At 40.9% G+C, this 18,633-nt stretch overlaps 1 protein-coding gene across 1 annotated transcript in view; it reads right to left on the bottom strand.

Moving 5' to 3' along the window:
- The window catches only part of IL20RA (interleukin 20 receptor subunit alpha), a 42,025-nt gene extending 30,781 nt beyond the window's left edge, over window positions 1-11,244 (bottom strand). The window contains 1 exon segment of the mRNA XM_060190833.1: window positions 10,977-11,244. The gene's annotated coding sequence lies outside the window, so the exon portion shown is untranslated.
- Between the last annotated feature and the right edge of the window lie 7,389 nt (window positions 11,245-18,633).

Raw genomic sequence — 18,633 nt, 5'->3', positions numbered from 1 at the left:
TTTAGTGATGTCTGTCATTCTGGTTGCTTTAGGGTTCCTTTGTTCTTCTTCTTCTAGGTCTTTAAAGTGTTCAATAAGGCTTTTTATTTGTGCTTTTTCTTGTTTCCTAATGTGTGCTTGTATGGCTATGAACTTCCCTCTCAGTACTGCCTTAGCTGTGTCCCAAATATTTTGATAGATTGTGTCTTCATTTTCATTGAACTCTTGAAACATTTTGATTTCTTCCTTTATTTCCTCTTTGACCCAGAAGCTGATAAGTAATGTACTGTTGAGACTCCACATTTGGGGATTATTATTAATCTCTTGTTGATTGTTCAGTGTTAATTTAATTCCACTGTGATCTCAGAAGATGCTTGGGATGATTTTAATGCTGTTGAATTTGCTGATGCTGTCTTTGTGGCCTAACATATGGTCTATCCTTTAAAATTACCCATTTGGACTTGAGTAGAGTGTGTATTCCAGTTTCTTGGGGTGAATGACTCTGAAAATGTCCAATAGTTCTAGTTTATCTATCTCCTCATTTAGCTCCCTCATGTCTTTATTGATTTTCTGCCTGGATGATGTGTCAAGTTGAGAGAGTGGGGTGTTGACACCCCTGACTATGACTTTTTTGCTGTTAATATATTGCTGTAGCTCTTTCAGTAGATGTTTGATGTATTTAGATAGCTTCTCAGTGGGTGCGTAGATGTTAATAATTGTTAAGTCCTCTTGATTGACTGATCCACTGAGAATTAAGTAGTGTCCATCCCTATCTTTAAAATTTTTATTTATTTTAGTGTCTATCATGTCAGATATGAGAATAGCTGTTCATGCCCTTTTTTGTGGGCCACTGGCTTATAGGATAGTTTTCCATCCTTTCACTTTGAGTATGTGTTTGTCTTGTGGAATTAGGTGGATTTCCTATAGACAGCATATTGTTGAGTTGTGTTTTCTGATCCATCTTCCTAATCTGTGCCTTTTAATAGGTGAATTCAGGCCATTGACATTTATTGATATCAAAGATTGAAGATATTTTAACACCATTCTTGTAGAGTTTTAGAATGTTCTGATCTATGGCATGTTTATGGTGGTCTGACTGTTTATAGGAGAACTTTCAGAACTTCTTTCAGGGCAGGCTTGGTGATAGTTGATTCTTTCACATGTTGCTTGTCTGAGAAAGTTTTGATGCCTCAATCTAGTCTGAATGACGGTCTAGCAGGATACAGCAGTCTTGGCTGAAAAGCTTTTCTCATTCAGCACTCGACAGATATCTTGCCATTCTCTTCTGGCCTGCAGTGCTTGTGTGGAGAAGTCTGCTGCTAATCTTTTAGGTTTTCCTCTGTAGGTGACTCTTTCTCTTGCAGCCTTCAGGATCCTTTCTTAATCCTTATTTCTTTCCATTCTAAATATGATTTGTCTTGGTGTCTTAAAGTCTGGGCTAATTCTGTTTGGGACCCTCTGGGCTTCTTGATCCTTGATGTCTTTTATGTTGTCTAGACAAGAAAAGTTTTCAGCTATTACGTCCTGAAGAATGCTTTCTTCCCCTCCCTCTCTTTCTTCCTCTGGTAAGCCAATAATGCATTTATTATTTCTTTTGAAATCATCCCATAGGTCTCTGTTGTTGTTTTCATTATCTCTTAATCTCTTTTTGAGATCTCTTACTTATTTTTTAGTTGTCTCTAATTTTTCCTCAATCTTGCTAATTCTGTCTTCAGCCTCACTTATTCTATTCTCTCTCCCCTCCACTGTTTTCTGGAGTTTATCTATTTTATTTCCCTGTTCTGATACTGTTTTAGCTTTTTCAGCTAGTTGTATTCTTAGCTCAGCTATTTCAGCTTTCAACTCTCTAATAACCTTGAGATAATTAGTGTTTTCTTCCAGGGTCTCATTTGTTGTTTTTGCATTTCTGATAAAAATTCTTTCAAACTCTTTACTCACTCTTGTGATTATTTCCTTAACTAGTGTTTGGATATTGACCTCATTATTTTGTGCTTCATCCTTTTGGGGGATTTTAGTTGGACTCTTGTCCTGGCTCATTTCTCCAATATTTCTTCTTGTTGGTTTAATCATTCTATATAGTATGTTATGAGGTCCCTCTCTCAGTACTTTTCAAATTACTGACCACTCTTTCCTGGGTTGACTTGTGTCTAAGTAAGGCATTAAAAGGTTCACAGTTCTGTAAATTGACAGTTGTTTCAATATTATTTTAATCCCTGAGTTGGAGCACAGTGAATTAGAAGCCTCTTTTGTTCTTTTTCTTCCCTGTAGGCTATGGGAGTCTGAGGGCTTTTAAACTGTAAGTAGGCTTCTTAGCTTAGTCACTGACTCCTGACCAAAAGATAAAGCAAAGTGGGGCAGAGATAATCCAGTGGTTATATAAAGAGTCTCCCACAGCCCTACTGCTAGGTATAGATCTACTGCCACCGAGGTATAGATCTTCTCCTGAGTTTCCTGGTTAGTTCTCTGTTCTCTGGTGTCAGCACAGGGCTTCCCTCCTGCAGCTGCAGCCTCTGAGGGCAGTAGCAATGGAGGCTCACATTTGCATCTGGTGAGTCTTAGGAGAGTCCTCTCCTCCCTTCAGCCATATTTTTGTTGGTTAAACAGACTGGAGGTGGTGTCTCAACTGGTAAACTGCTGGAGTGTTACCAGACACTTAATCTCTCCCTAGGCTCCTCTCTGTCCACAAGCCACACATGTTTGCACCCATTGGTGATTTGGTGGGTTCCTGAAGACATTCTAGTTCTGTCTTGTTGCCTGTCCCAGATGATCTCCTTTTGTATTCCTAGTTGACCCAGGTGAGGAGAGGAGAGGAGAGAAATATTTATTTAGCTATTTAGAAAAACATCTTTTTGAATCAGCAAAATAAATCTCCTAGAGCCGTGCATGCAACCCAGGTTCAAGTCCAGCCCCCACAACAATGAAAGAAGCTTCAGTAAAATAACATCTTCTGTTTGCCAGGGGCCAGTCTCAGCAGGTTACTAGGGTACTTCCTGAAGGAAAAGGGAGTCGGTGAGTAATGAAGTGAGAGACATGTCAGCTGATTCAAATGCAGGAGAGGGTCACCTCTGGCATCCCTCTGCAGAGCTTTATTTTTAAGCACTTTTCACCTGGATACAGTTGACATCATGCAATATTATTTTTATTAACATCAAAAATAAATCCAGACATTATTATCATTTTAGGCATGTTCTTCTTGAAAGTTTCCTTGGTCTGAGACAGCCTTACCTCCCCTAGGTTTTGACCATCTATGAGGCCTTGGTGTGCCCAAAATAACTTCAAACATTATTCCCTTCATTTTGGCTGTCTGTGTTGGGTTAGCATATCTTTTCTGAAGCTCAATCTAAAAGCTTTTCTTCTTAACTCATTCTTGGATGGGTCTAACTATATCATTTAAACCAAGTAACACTTTTCTAATATCTAGTAAACTGTCTACCTAAAGAAATCTTCTGCTGTAAAGTAAGCACACACCATGGGGGCTCTCTTCTGGCTAAACTTTGTATATATGAGGGTTTACTAACTTCTATCCATATGAAAGTTTATTAACTTCTACTCATTTACCATTAACATTAACTACTTAAATACACACCTCTATATTCATCATAGATACCTGGAAGGGAAAAAGGGGATCTGTGGGTGAGGGTAAGTGATAGGGCCTTTTTATATTTAGGTGGAAACCACAGTCTGCCAATCATTCTATAAGCCACCTATAGTTCTGGTTTTTTGGTCTGAGTCCAACTTTTGGGAAGCTGCAGTGATGACAAATAGTTCTTTTTCTGAAAGCCTCTTAATGAGTACAGCAACTTCTGCTCCAAGATCAAGGATGAACTAGAGGCAGCTAAAAAAGAAGTAAAAGATCTCAAAAAGAGATTAAGAGATACTGAAAACAACAATAGAGACTTATGGGATGACTTCAAAAGAAACAATAAACGCATTATTGGCTTACCAGAGGAAGAAAGAGAGGGAGGAGAAGAAAGCATTCTTCAGGACATAATAACTGAAAACTTCTCTTGTCTAGACAACATAAAAGACATCAAGGATCAAGGAGCCCAGAGGGTCCCAAACAGAATTAACCCAGACTTAAAGACACCAAGTATGCGTCCATACTCCAGAGGGATAAAGAATAGGAAAGGTATCAGGGGAGGGGGTGGGATACGGAGATCTAGTGGTGGGAATTGTATGAAGTTGTACCCTTCTTATGCTATGGTTTTGTTAATGTCACCTTTTTGTAAATAAATAAATAAATAAATAAAAGAAAATATGAAAACCATACAAAAGATCAACAAAAGTAAATGCTGGTTCTTTGAAAGAGTGAACAAAATCGACATTGCATTATGTAATATATACTGACAACTGTATTTAGTTACAGCTTTAAAGACCTTTATGAGGGGCTTAGCTGATCTCTAAATTAGGTCAGTTACTTTTTTTTTTATAGGAATTTGTTTCCTCAATTCTGTCATTTATACTTCAATGCAAGCACTTATTTGTCTATCTCTCAAGATAAGGCTCCAGGAAGAGATCTTGTTTTCTTATTCACCTACAACAGTTCCAGATATTATGTGTTGATGACTCTGAATAGAGGAAAGAGTGAATTAATGAAAATATGTAAATGAATTTTATTAGAAATTACACTATGTCAAGTTATTTTTAACTTTGAAAATTCTAGGTCAGTGCATGGTATATTAAACCAAATCTGTTTTGATAGCTCTGATCACCTCAAACCTCATAACACTAAGTTATTTGTTCTGGAACTGCATGTGATATCTTATTTTGCACTTAAAGATCATGAACTGAAAGACAGAGCATTGAGTATATAACTTAGCAGATCTTTTGCAATGTATATATTTTTACCTAAAATGTGGATAAATAAAATGTGGGCTGGGTTGGACTTATATGAACAGTTTTCCTTAAGTATGAAAAGGTACAGTGAAAGTGCCTTTAGAAAAATAAAAACAGAACTTCTGAGGTCTGAGGAGAGTGAGCCTCATTGCTGACATAATTTAAATTTCTTCTTCTTTTTTTTTTTTTTTCCATTTTCTTCTTTTTTTTTTCTCCATGCCTGCACTGCGAATCCACTGCTCCTGGCCACCATCTTTTTCCCATTGTTGTTGCTGGATAGGACAGAGAGAAATTGAAAAAGGAGGGGGAGACAGAGAGCAGGAGAGAAAGGCAGACATCTGCTTCACGGCTTGACTTGTGAAGCTACCTTCCTGCAGGTGAGGAGCCAGGGGCTCGGACTGGGATTCTTGTGCTGGACCTAGCTCTTTGTGTTATGCATGCTTAAGCCAGTGCACTACCACCAGGCACCCTTCATCATCATTCTTATACATGCATTGATGATACTCTTTATTGTTCATGTTATAGAAAGTACAAAAGAAAACCTCATTTGTGTTCTCAATAGAAAGAAGACATCTCTCCGGAAAATCCTTAGGACATGACACAGGCAGAAATGTCCCTTTGCAAATGGACACAGACTAGTAATCCTGTTGAAGAGGGGAAGTCCTGGTCTCCTGCTTCAAGGATAGCTTTTTTTTGTTCTACTTTAGAAACCAAGAACATGAGTCTTATTTACTGCTCTGTAAGTTTCCAAGGAATGCTGGATTTGAGAGCTCTATCTCCTTGAAAGAACTATATTGAGGCCTTAGCTCCCAGTACAATACAAAGTGACTTTAACTGAATATAGATCATCATAAAAAGCAAGTTAAAGAAAGGTCATTAGAATGGGCCCTACCCCAATAAAGTGGGCTTCTCTTTAAACAGGGGAAATTTAGACACAAAGACAGATTTCCAGGAGAAAGATTATGTGAAGCAATATAGGGAGAACACCATCAAAGGCAAAAGATTGGAGTGATGCACCAAACCAAGAACTAAAGTACCTCGCCCATACCTTTCAGAATGAATCAATCCTACCAACATTTTGATATCATACACCTAGTCTCTGGAACTACAAGACAATAGATTTGTCATTTTAAGTCACCCACATTGTGACACTTGGTTATGACAGTCATGAAAGACCAATAGTGCAGGTGTCTGATGCTTATTTATATTTCCTCAAAAAGAACAAGATATTTATTGAAGATAAAAATGAATGCTGTAAAGACTGCCAAGTCACCTGAAAGTAATGGATTGCTATGGGAGTTGGGTAATGGGTTGCTATGGGGGGTAGGTAGGGGGACTGTTGGGAGAAAATTTTAGTGTATGTGGGAAATCATGTAATAAACAAGTATTCTTTCTTCTTCTTTTGGACATCAGGATTATTTCTGGGGTGCCAAGAAGTGCATTTTCTGTGATGTGAGATGATCAGACAGAAAATTAAACCTTTTATGCTTAATCTATCTTTTTGGCTTTTAAAAAGAGTCAGTTCATGTAATGTTGATTATGTTTCTCCCTTTGCTGAGAAGTAAACCATACACATGGGTCAATAGAATCTGATAAATTAGGAATAAACTTCCTGGTTAATCTTCAATTTCTGGTGAACATAGAGTGAGGAGACCTAGAGGGAGTCACAGAGATATTCTGAATTTTGTCAGAAGTTTATCTGAAATTAAACACCAAGTCTTTCCCAGCAACATATTGACATTTCTCCTGGTCTCTAGGAGATTTTGGTACTGTACAACCTGATGCAAAGGGTTGTGTGACTTTGAATTTTTTTAAATATTCAAAAAAATTGAAACATTCACTACCCTACCATGGCACTGTCAGACAACTCTTAGAAAGCCTATATTCAAATATAGTAGCTGGTCCATCAAGACAGAAATCACAAAGTCACAGACTCCTCAGAATACACCTAAAATAGACCTACTAGCTTTTTCCAAAATGGAGACCCCAACTATCTATCTTCAATATTTATGTCTTTAGATTCATGACTAGTCAACAATTTGTTCTGCTTTATACCTTAACTATTTTTAGCCACCAGGTTCCAGATGCTACCATGATGCCAACCTGACTTCCCTGGGCAGATAACTCCACCAATGTGTCCTGGAGCCCCGCCTCCCCAGAGCTCTGCCCCACTAGAGAAAGAGAGAGACAGGCTGGGAGTATGGACCCACCTGCCAACACCCATGTTCAGCAGGGAAGCAATTACAGAAGCCAGAGCTTCCACCTTCTGCACCTCGTAATGATCCTGGGTCCATACTCCCAGAGGGATAAAGAATAGGAAAGCTTTCAAGGGATGGGGATGGGATAGGGAGTTCTGGTGGTGAGAACTGTATGGAGTCATACCCCTTTTATCCCATGGTCTTGTCAATATCTCCATTATTTATTTATTTATTTATTTTTCCTCCAGGGTTATTGCTGGGCTCGGTGCCTGCACCATGAATCCACCGCTCCTGGAGGCCATTTTTTTCCCCTTTTTGTTGCCCTAGTTGTTGCAGCCTCGTTGCGGTTATTATTGCCATTGTTGACGTTGCTTTGATGTTGGATAGGACAGAGAGAAATGGAGAGAGGAGGGGAAGACAGAGAGAGAGGGGAGAGAAAGATAGACACCTGCAGACCTGCTTCACCGCCTGTGAAGCGATTCCCCTGCAGGTGGGGAGCCGGGGGCTCGAACCGGGTTTCTTACGCCGGTCCCTGCGCTTTGCACCAGGTGCGCTTAACCCACTGCGCCACCGCCCGACTCCCCCATTATATAATTTTTTTAAAGGAGACAGGCATGATGTCTGGATAAATACATAATATATCTTTTAATTTGGCTTCAAGATACCTGGAGACCCCAAAAGAAAAGAAATATAACTAAAATAGGCCTACTAACTGTCTACAAAATGGAGACCCCCCAAATATTCATCTGCACTATTCCCTATTTCAGCCTTTAGGTTCATTATTAGTTAACTATTTGTTTGGCTTTATATGTTAACTCCTCTTTCAGCCAACAGGTTCCAGATGTTACAGTGATGCCAACCTGACTTCCCTGGGCAGACGACTCCATCAATGTGTGCTGGAGCCCTGCCTCTTAAGAGCCCTGCCCCACTAGGGAAAGGGGAGAGATAGGCTGGGAGAATGGATCAACCTGTCAATGCCAATGTTCAGCGGGGAAGCAATGGCAGAAGCCAGACATCTTTTGCACCCCATAATGTCTCTTGGTCCATGCTCCCAGACAGATAAAAAATAGGAAAGCTATCAGGGGATGGGGTGGGATACAGAGGTCTGGTGGTGGAATTTTGTGGAGTTGTACCCCTCTTATCTATGGTTTTTGTCAGTGCTTCCTTCCTTTTTATAAGTAAAAATTATATATATATATAATTTTTTATAATATATATAATATGTTTCATAATATATATATGAAACATAGCAAAGGGCAATACAAGCAAAACCTCAGTGAACTATATTCTTTTGCAACAGACTTGGGGGCTCAGAGGAGGAACTGAAGGAATACTATGGGGAGACTGGGAATCTAACTCATCCTTTCGTAGAAGATTAGTGATACAGACTACTTACCTTAGGGAAATGTGGACATGTACTCTCATGACAACAATCCTGTAAATCAATATTGACTCAATAAAATTATAATGAATTTAGAAAAAGATAAAAAAGAAAAAGGAAAAAAAAAGAAAGAAAGAAACAAAAGGAATGCTTTCCACAAGAGTCAGGGACAATTTTGATTGTAGTCGGTCAGACAAGTTTATTCTCTTTGTTTTTTCTCAAATATTCCTTTACAGTCAAAATGGGGCACTAAGCAGTGGTACACCTGGTTGAGTAAACACCTTACCATGCACAAGGACCAGGGTTCAAGCCCCAGGTCCCTACCTACAAGGGGAAGCTTCATAAGTGGTGAAGCAGAGCTGCAAGTGTCTCTCTCTTTTGCCTTCTATCTCCCTCTTCTCCTTTAATTTCCTTCTGACTACATAGAAAAAAATTAAAAATGCTTAAAGAATTGTCAAAACTCTTACTGCTTTCTAATGTCTGTCACCCAAGTCAGTTAAGGAAAAAACTTAATTTCTCTTTATATTCTCTTTATTTATTCATCTTAAAAACAAAATCAATCAATTTCAGATCTGTTTTTGAGGGTCACTCAATATTTGTATATGTCAGGAGTAGTCTTTTCCTATTCAGCATTTCATGGAATATTATGAAAAAATGAGTCAAATCTTAACTAAATTTATGTTTTAGAAAATAATTTTTTTTATCTCCAGGGTTATTACTGTGGCTCAGGCACTACGAATTCACTGCTCCTGGAGGCTTCCCCCTTCTTTTCTTGCCCTTGTTGTTTATCGTTGTTATTATTGTTGTTGTTGGATAGGACAGAGAGAATTTGAGAGAGGTGGGGAAGACAGAGAGGGGAAGAAAAAGATAGACACTTGCAGATCTGCTTCACCACTTGTGAAGCAGGCCCCCTGCAAGTGGGGAGCTGGGAGCTCGAACTGGGATCCTTATGCCAGTCCTTGTGCTTTGTGCCATGTGCACTTAACCCACTGCACTATCACCCAGCCCCCAAGAATTACTTTTTAATGAATAAATATTTTATGTTATTAAACAATCTCTCCAAAAATCTATCTATATGCTTTTCTTAAACCTTAACATTGTTGAATTTAAATAAGATTTTCTTTGACCATTTTTTTCAAGTCCAACTTTCTCTCTGAATTCACTATTCAGTTCTGGTTAAAAGGCAAAGAAGTCTGTGGAGAGTCTGGGACACTGGTTGTTAGAAAAACAGCTATTAATTTCATAAGTGAGACACCAGGATGAATATGGTACTAGGGATGGAATCTGGGACCTCAGGTTTTCAAAGCATTCACACCACCCCAGTAACAAGAATTTAAATAAATACAATGGACAGGAAATAGTTCAGTGCACCCTTGGCCAAGCAGAGTACATGGGTTCCAGACCCCAGCACATGAGCACTATGCATGCACAAGTGCTATGGTGTCTCTCTTCTATTTCTGTTTCTCTTTGTGCAAAATTTAAAAAGGGAGACTGGAGAGAGTCCGCTGAAAGCTGTGGAACCTTGCAGACATGAAGCCTCAGCAAAGCTCCTGTGCTAAAAAAAAAAAAAAAAAAAAAAAAGGACGGGGAAAAAAGAGAAGAGGGGAACTGTTGTAAATAACAAAGTGTGCATTGGAAGTTCATATTTGAGGCACATTAAGTCTCAGGTTCATCATCCCCCAGCACCATCATAAAAATAAGCTAGATCAGTGCAGTACTCCGTTTTAAGTAAAGAAGATAGTGGGGAGGGGGGAGTTACTTTCTATTATAAACCAGTTAAAGTTCTATTTCTGGGAGAAAAAAAACAGTCAAAGGGCATATAGAAGCATGGTGCTAACAGCTAATGAGAGAGAGGGGGAGGGGAAGGGGAAGGTGTGGGGGAGAAAGAGGGAGGGCAGGGGGGAAGAGGTGGGGGAGAGCTGGAGAGGGAGGGGAAGGGTGGAAGAGGTGGGGGGAGAGCTGGACAGGGAGGGGAGGGTGGAAGAGGTAAAGGGAGAGATGGAGAGGGAGGGGAGGGTGGAAGAGTTGAAGGGAGAGATGGAGAGGGAGGGGAAGGGGAGGGAGAAAGGTGGGGGAGAGAGCTGGAGGGAGAAGGGAGGAGGAGGAAGAAAGAGGTGGGGGAGAGAGCTGGAGAGGGAGGGGTGGGGGAAGGGGAAGGAGAAGGAGAGGGAGAGGGAGAGGGAGAGAGAGAAGGAGAGGGAGAGAGGGAGAGAGGGAGAGAGAAACTTGCCAAAGCTTGCAATGCATAGAGAGCGGCTGAGGAAGTGGGAACCTTTGATTCAGATGTTCTAAGGGGCGGTCATGACCATCCACTCTCCCAAGTAGGAGCTGTAGGAACCACACAGAGAAATCACCATCCAGCTTGTTACAGCCCAGCCACAAAGTCGCAATGAGAAGTGTGAAACCTAGAGTAGCGCCAGCGCCACGGGAGGCTGTCGTTCAAGGCAGAGAGTTTGTCCGCGCAGAGACCCCACTGGCCGCTCAGCTGGGAGTCAGGGGCCCAGGGTGCTGGGTGTTCAGCTGGGCCGGCTCAGCTGAGTCTCTGCCTAGCGCCAGGCTGTCCCTGGGCGCCACCCACCTACCTGCCCATCCCGGTGGGGAGTAGAGGAGTAGCAGCAGCGAAGGCAGTAGCAGCTGCAGAGCCAGGAAGCAGGGCTCCGAGGCCGTCCGGCCTTGGTCCTCGAGAGAAATCTGGGGGTCCACATGGGCTGTGGGGCTGGGTCACATGTCCGCCGAGCGCAGCTGCTCTGACTCCGCAGAAACTATGGCTGCAGCTGCTGCTGTACTGGCTGGTGCTCCGCGGCTAGGCGCCCAGGAAGGCAGAGCCACAGCTACACCCCCAAAACACCTGGTGGAGCCTGAGAGGATGCCCCAGGCAGAAGAATGTCTCAATGATTTCTAGTGCTGTCACTCATCATAGGAGGATTCAGTTCTGAGAGTTTGAGAGTTTGGCGCTGGGCAGAGACTGTGGTGCTCACGCCTATCTGTTGCTAAACCATTTTAAAGTCCCAGAGGTCAATGCGGGAAGAAATAAATCAATATTTATATCTCAACAGACTTAGGCATTGTGCCATGCATTGTATTGGATCTCACCTCCTACAATTTAGCTCTGCCACCTTTCAGAGAGGAAAGGGAAATTTAGTGGACCAGAATAGAATCCTAGATTGTGAGCAGTCCTGAGTGGATTTGCAAACAAAAGCAAATTCTTCTTAATGGGGGGTGAGGAATTAAAATCAGCAAAAATCCTCTAGAGCTTAAGAGGTGGCTCAGGAGTAGAACAAACCTTGCATAGATTACCAGGCTGGGTTTAAAACTCTCCAACCCCACTCAACATCACATAGAGTAGCTCTGGCTTTCTCTCTCTCTCTCTGTCTCTTTCTCTCTCTCTGTCTCTTTGTCTCTCTTAAAACAAATAAACTACCTCAGATATGTTCTTCTACTAGCCTTACAAATACTTACCTTTCACAGTGCTAATAAAGAGAAATGACCCTCCCTCCCCAACAGATCAGCTACCTTCATTTTAGAATAAAGAAGTTTTAGTAATTGAACCAAAAGAAGTCTTTCTGGTGGGAGTGAGTGAGTAGAGAGTATTCAGAGTCCACTAAAAAGACTTGCAAATAGGTGGTCAGGTCAGGTCACTTGTTGTCTTTGGGTTCCATTAATAGGGAGGAATACTGACAGTTAACCAATGAGAACACTGTTTCAGTTATGGTGGCACAGAGCCAGACCAAGAACAGCTGGTATGACTTCCAGTTCCTTTGCTCTCAGAATCTACCTCATTGCACTTGCCTCAGGGAGTTGTGGTTTCCTGAGGTTCTTTTCTGACTTTCAACCTACTTGTCTGTTTGCACTTTCTTCCTTTAGCTGTGAACTCATAGCTGCCTACTGTAGATCCTTTATATGCCTAGGCCTCAGATACCCTGCTTTACTTCTTATTTCTTCAACTTCTTTTTATTTATTTATTTATTTTTCCCTTTTTGCTGCCCTTTTTTTTTTTTTTTTTTTGGTTATTTGATGTTGTCCTTGTCAGATAGGACAGAAAGAAATGGAGAAAGGAGGGGAAGACAGAGAGGGGGAGAGATAGACACCTGCAGACCTGCCTCACTGCTTGTGAAGTGACTCCCCTGCAGGTGGGGAGCTGGGGGCTCAAACCAAGATCCTTATGCAGGACCTTGTGCTTAGTGCCATGTGCACTTAACCCGCTGTGCTACCACCCGACTCCATATTTCTTCAACCTCTATTTAACCAATTCCTTATAACATTTTAAAAAATGTTATAATAACTAATACTCTTTCTTCTTTACTGAGAGGACTCATTGATTTGGGAAGAACTGCGCATTTTAGGAAAGATTCTATAATAACAGCAGCTTGGGTAGCAGTTGTTCTTTCTAACTGTAAATTCTATTAGTTTGGTTCCATCATTATCATGTTACGTCTTGTGAGTGAAATATGATGTGTATTTGCTACAAAAATACTTTAGGTCCATTTTATGGGGTGGTACAAAACTTTAGAACATTTTTGTTCAAATATAAATAGTTCATGACCCTAAAGGGACTAAAGAAATGCTTCACAGGCCACTGAAATAGCTCACTTGGAGGCTGGTAAATAGATGACCTGGATAGTGCTGCTTTGCTATATTTGTGACCCTGGTTCAAGCCCAGCCCCCACTACAAAGAGGGGAAGCTTTGCTGCTGTAGTCTTTCCCCACCCCTGCTCACCCTACCCTGCTTCTCAAAAAAATTAAGGAGAGAGAAAGAGAGAGAGAGAGAAGTAGCTCATTTGGATTTTGCATAGAGTTCTTATATGTAACTTAGGTTTGAACCTGACTACATGGATACTTTGTCTCTGTCTCTCTATCTCTGTCTTTAAAAAAAAAAAAAAGACATGTATCATCACTCCTCCCTTACCTCCCAACCCAATTTGAGCAGTAACATGAGGCATTTTATTACTTCCCATGAGGAAGTGGAAGTGAGTGAATTTCCTGGGACTTGGAATCCTTTTTCTTCATAAATGAGCTACTATCTCCTGTGTGTGAGCCAACAGTTTTCTTTATGTCTGTCTTACCTTCCCTGACAACAATTTCACTGATCTCATACCAGCCCACCAATTCACCACTTTATCCTCAGGATAACTGTGGCTCTTAGCAAGATGAGTGTGAGCTGAGCAATTAATTTCTCTTGGCTTACATGATATATCTCATGCATTAAATGAGAGAGTTTGATCATCCTTTTCTTTTGTTCTATCCTGTGACCTAGAACTCACCTTACGGAGTTGCCTCTGTGTCTTTAAACTCTCTCTGTTCCAGCCCTGCTGTTCTCAGGAAGAGGCACTCCTAATACCTCTCTATCTAAATCTTCACAGTCAAAACAAAGCCTTTAGATATCCTGCAAATGGTGTTTGAAATAGCAAATAAAATGGTTGATATATATTTTTTACATTTCCTCTTCTTCCTTTTTGCCAAGATTTTCTGTGCTGTCATTTTAATTTTGTGACATCTGATAGGTGGGTGTCTAGGCTGTATGATCAGAAAGGCATAAACCATCAGTTTTCCTCCAACCCTCTGAGTAATAGCATTAAACCGAAACAAAATAGCACATTTTTTTCCTACTCTAGTTTAGCTCTTAGGTAGTTTCCAGGATGATATTAAATCACTGCCAAACTCTATCATCTGAAGTTGCTGTACTCTTACTTTGAACCAGGCACTATGCTAAAAATCTGATATTTGACACCTTTTTCAGTTCTTCTAACACTTTAGTAAATTAATGTGTTATCTTAGAGTTTCAAAGCAAGGACATAGGCTTAGACAGGTCATTCATTTAATAAGAAATGGATTTGGGACAGGAATCTTTCTTAATTTTATGCCAAAGGTATGTTTAAGATTTGTGTGATTAGGGAGCTGGCTGGTAGCGCACCGGGTTAAGTGTACGTGGCAAAGTGCAAGGACCGGCATAAGGATCCCAGTTCCAGCTTCAGGCTCCCCACCTGCAGGGGAGTTGTTTCACAGGCAGTAAAGCAGGTCTGTAGGTGTTTATCCTTCTCTCCCCCTCTCTGTCTTCCCTTCCTCTCTCCATTTCTCTCTGTCCTATCCAACAAAGACATCAACAACAATAATAACTACAATAAAACAACAACGACAACAAAAGGGAATATATAGGGAGTCGGGCTGTAGCGCAGCGGGTTAAGCGCAGGTGGCGCAAAGCACAAGGACTGGCATAAGGATCCCGGTTCGAACCCCGGCTCCCCACCTGCAGGGGAGTCGCTTCACAGGCGGTGAAGCAGGTCTGCAGGTGTCTATCTTTCTCTCCTCCTCTCTGTCTTCCCCTCCTCTCTCCATTTCTCTCTGTCCTATCTAACAACAACGACAACAACAATAATAACTACAACAAAAAGACAACAAGGGCAACAAAAGGGAATAAATAAATAATAAATATAAAAAACAAAAGGGAATATATAAATAATAATAATAAAAAGACTTGTGTTATTAATTGAGAGAATTGCAGGAAGCCAGAGAAGGGATATAAAGAGAGGTTAGAGTAGAGACCTAGATACGTATTGTTGGCAATCAGACATGGGGCCCATAACATGTTTGATCCTGCTGAGTCATTTCCCCAGCTGTACACATTCTGTTTTTTCTTATTTTTTGTATTTATTTATTTTCCTTTTTGCTGCCCTTGTTGTTTAACATTATTGTTGTTATTGATGTTGTTGTTGTTGGATAGGACAGAGAGAAATGGAAAGAGGAGGGGAAGACAGAGAGGGGGAGAGAAAGATAAACACCTGCAGACCTGCTACGTTGCTTGCGAAACGACCCCTTTGCAAGCTGGGAGCAGGGTGTCAGGACTCAGAAGCTTGCTTGCTAGGGTCATAGTGCTTCGAGCCATGTTAATGCACCCAGTGCATTAACGCCCAGCCCCCATAGGCTGCTTACTTCTTAACTTAGGAAGAATGCAGCACTGATGTGATTCCCATATCATTAACTGCACTGTGAATGGAAGCAGTAATTCATTATTGGACACTCAGGTGTGGCCAGGGACAGCTTTAGAATGGCCTATAGTTTCCACTACAAAAGTAAGCCTGAAGGGCCAATGAAATAGCTCACTTGGACAGTGTGCCGTGTTGTCATGTGTATGACCTAGGTTTGAGACTGATCTCCACTGCAATGAAGAAAGCCTCACTGCTTAGTTTCCTCTCCCTCCCCTCTCCCTTTCTAAAATAGAATAAAATTAGCCTGCAGATAAGGGAGTCTGGGTAATAGAGGGAATACTTGGCAATAAAGTTCTCTGAGGAGTTGAGGGTGGTGTCAACAAATTAAGAAAAAAAAAACAACAGTAACAGCAAGAGTGGTCTGGGTAGATAAAAAGGGTCCAGTGCTTAGGAAGTTTCTAAAGTACATTTTAGAATAAAAACTGACATTCACTGTGAATATTTGAGACCACTAGTAATTTTTACAACATGACATCTGCTGAAATCCAAATAATAGTTAATGCTTAATATCATGTGGTGGCCTGTCTCATCAAATCTTTCAGCTCCTTTTATTTATTTTTTGAGTGGTGGTTCATGTATTTTAAAAAATGATCATTGTGACATACATGTCATAAACATACAGAAAAATACACAAAGATTAAAATATAATTTAGCCAAATATTACAAAGTGTACTCATGAGTAAGCACCACACAAGTGGTGCTTCATTCTCTTTTTCATACAACTCTAATTTATGAAATCATGTTTCAACTTTCATTACCATTTAATTAGTTTTGGCCCTTCCTGTTAAATCATAGAGTTCCTCTCTCCCTCTCCATCTCCCTCTCCCTCTCCCCCTCCCTCTCCCTCTCCCCCCCCCCCCATATGATAAGGTTTGTTAAAGTTAACAAACCATGTTAACTTTAAAGGGACTCAGACAATCATCATAGGAACTACGTGTGTGTCATCATGTCTGGCTACCACATTGTTCTGTTTCATTTATTTGTTTATATTTGATGAATCCAGCCAAGCCTTGTACATATGTGATTTCACTGCTCCTGGTCCTTTTAATTCAGAAAGGCCTAGAAAGATGGAGAGACATCATAGTACTTGAACTTTTCCTGGGGCTATGAAATTCCCATGGATTCAAACCTATGTGCATGAATAGACATGTCTTACATGATGAGCTATTTCTCTGACCCTACTGCACTAATTTATTGCTTTCTAGAACAGAGAGAGAAGTTGTGAGGGGAAGGAGAGGTAGATACATACATGGACGGATAGATATATATATAGATAGACAGATAGATAGATCTTTTGCTCTGATTCACTACTAATGAAGCTTACCCCTATAGGTGAAGACTGGGAGCTTGTACCCTGGCTGTTATGCATAGCGGTGTGTGCACTCAACCAGTAACAGCATGACTTAGCCCCCATACTATTTTAAATAGAGGGTTTTTTTGTTTGTTTGTTTGTTTTTGCTGGTAGAAGTGCTTCAATTTTTCTCTTCATTAAGTACATGGGTATTTTTTTGCCCTTTCTATTTCCATTGAAATTTTAGAATTACTTGTCATTTTTCACAAAACAACTTGTCAGATTAAAACAATTAGTGAGGCATAACAAACATCAATAGGTCCCACGAAGCATACTACTTTTATTGTTTTCATGTGTATACAGCCATCTTACCAATCCTTCATATAAAAAGACTCCTTCATTCTCTTTTTCATACAACTCTAATTTATGAAATCATGTTTCAACTTTCATTACCATTTAATTAGTTTTGGCCCTTCCTGTTAAATCATAGAGTTCCTCTCTCCCTCTCCATCTCCCTCTCCCCCTCCCTCTCCCTCTCTTCCCCCCCCCCCATATGATATAAAGAGAGGTTAGAGTAGAGACCTAGATATGTGTTGTTGGCAGTCAGACATGGGGCTCATAATGTTTGATCCTGCTGAGCCATTTCCCCAGTTCCTGTGACCACAGAGATCTTATGCCCGCACCACAAGACAGGAATCATAAAGTCACAAATCTATGAGTTTTTATAGACATTACAGGGACTTAGCTGCCATTATTCCTTTCTGAAAGGAGAGAAGTCTTACCTGTCTGTGCAAATAGATCCATTGGTAAGTATGCAAAAATCTCTCAGGAAAGCTAAGGGGGGGTGTTTGAAACTCTCTGTATGAGTGAGAGACAGAGACAGAGAGAGAGAAAGAGAAAGAGATTTTTTTCTTTTATTTAAGAAAGGATTAATTAACAAAACCATAGGGTAGGAAGGATACAACTACACACAATTCCCACCACCCAATCTCCATATTCCACCCCCTCCCCTAATAGCTTTCCCATTTTCTGTCCCTCTGGGAGCATAGACCCAGGGTCATTGTGGGTTGTAGAAGGTGGAAGGTCTGGCTTCTGTAATTGCTTCCCCACTGAACATGGGCGTTGACTGGTCAGTCCATACTCCCAGTCTGCCTCTCTCTTTCCCTAGTAGGGTGGGTCTCTGGGGAAGCTGAGCTCCAGGACACATTGGTGGGGTCTTCAGTCCAGGGAAGCCTGACCGGCATCCTGATGACATCTGGAACCTGGTGACTGAAAAGAGAGTTAACATACAAAGCCAAACAAATTGTTGAGCAATCATGGACCCAAAGCTTGGAATAGTGGAGAGGAAGTGTTAGGGGGATACTCACTGCAAACTCTAGTGTACTTCTGCTTTCAGGTATATATTTAGCAGTAGTTTATGGATACGTGTGAACATATGCTCTCTCTCACAGAACCTGGTTTATATCTAGGTTTTGGGACTTTGTTAGAAAGTGAACCACCTGGGATGGAATTAAAGTATACTATGAAAGGAAAGGTCTCACCCGAGTAATGAAGCTGAAGGGTTGTCATTCCACACGTGAAGTCTCTTGACATAGTCTGAAGTGAAGCATGTTGAGGTGGCAATCATTGCGTTGATTAGGTTGTGATCAGCAGATGCAATATTATTTGATATGGATTGGGAGAGGCATACGGGAAAGTGGGCCCTATCCAAGGGTTCCAGGACTGGGGGGAAGTAGAGTCTCTATAGTGGAGATGTGAGGTTCCTGCTGTCTTAGGGTTCTAAAAGACAATCGATAGTTAATGTTATCATCACATTATTTGGTAATTGGGTTAACTTTGAAGAGTCCTTTTGTTAGGGTTTGCTGTACAGTACCCAGTATCTTGTTTATAGCTGTGCTATTGGTTGCTTCTGATCTACTTGGTCTAGGCTTTTGAGAGAGTCTGCATATCAAATACACAGCCTAT

This window comes from Erinaceus europaeus, chromosome 4 (assembly GCF_950295315.1).
Source record: "Erinaceus europaeus chromosome 4, mEriEur2.1, whole genome shotgun sequence".
NCBI classification, from domain to species: domain Eukaryota; kingdom Metazoa; phylum Chordata; class Mammalia; order Eulipotyphla; family Erinaceidae; genus Erinaceus; species Erinaceus europaeus.
This window is presented reverse-complemented; position numbering and strand designations above follow the sequence as displayed.